Raw genomic sequence first — 1,201 nt, 5'->3', positions numbered from 1 at the left:
TTTTTTTATCATACTCCTAGCCCAGTTACGTCGCGCCAGTTTGTGCCTCGCCTTGAGCATTGGAGTGCAGTTGCGCTTGCTGTAGCCTATGTGCGAAGTATGCTGAAGTACTCTTCGCACAGTTCGGGGTGATACTTTAAGCCCCAACGATGTTTTCATGGAGTTTGATGACACTCCGGCCTTTTTGGCCTCGAGGGCGATGTGCCGCTTGGTCCTTTCGCGCACCTTCGTGGGACTCCCCGACCTCTTGACCGTTCCATAAGTGTCTCGGTTCCTCCAGAACTTACTCACACCTGCTGGCGACCTCCATATATGCTCAGCAATTGCAGAAAACGCCCAACCTGCTTCGCGAAGTCCACAAATCTTGCCTCTTTCTACAGGTGTGCACTCCGAGCCCTTGGGCATAGTTACGGTGTGGCCAGGATTACAAAAAAAAGTGGTTGTCTTCTATACACCCGTGGCTACGATTTGCGGTCTGTTAGAAGCTCTAGAACCTTCTTGAAGACCCACAATCTTGCGAAGTTCACGCTGCTACGTACTTTTGTCCAGGGTCAGAATGATGGTCACTTCTCGTTCTCCGCAACGAGGAATCGTCTGTGACTAAAAAAAACGGTATGCACAGGTAGCGTTTTGTCTCAGTAGCGTTTCTACGCCGTTTTAGGGTAATTCGCTGAGAATTGACGTAAATATTTGAGAAATAGTGATGGCTACATATTTTTGGCCACCTCTGTACTAGATTAGCTCAACATTCAGCTTACTGGGGCGCGCGGGTCTCTTAGCGGAGATATTGGTATCGCCTCATATTAATGTGAGGGCCGGTCAATATCTACAAGACCTAAATTTCCGAATCTCATCATGCGGGCGCTTTGCCTCAGTATTCAATTTTCAAGCAAGCGAAAACGCTTGTGTTGATGGAGGACGACGATCCATTTGCCGAGATTGATACTTTGCTCGCAGAGCAAAGTATCCCCGGGCTGCCCCCCCCCCGATGATTCACGTGCGCGATGTTCGCTCTTTCGTCGAAGCTAACAAACCCAAAGTAGCAGATTCAGTTCGAGTGCGATTGTGTGTCAACTCGATTGAAGAGGCTCCAATGCTTTGGCGGCTTAACTGTGTCGACGCTGGATTTGTGGATCGCAGAGATGAGCTGAAGGGACGCATCGGCACCACGGATCGGAACGATCGCAATCAAATTATGTTC

Source organism: Phytophthora parasitica (assembly GCF_000247585.1).
Source record: "Phytophthora parasitica INRA-310 unplaced genomic scaffold supercont2.3, whole genome shotgun sequence".
Lineage (NCBI taxonomy): Eukaryota > Oomycota > Peronosporomycetes > Peronosporales > Peronosporaceae > Phytophthora > Phytophthora nicotianae.
The sequence above is the reverse complement of the archived record's forward strand: the minus strand, read 5'-3'. Positions refer to the sequence as shown.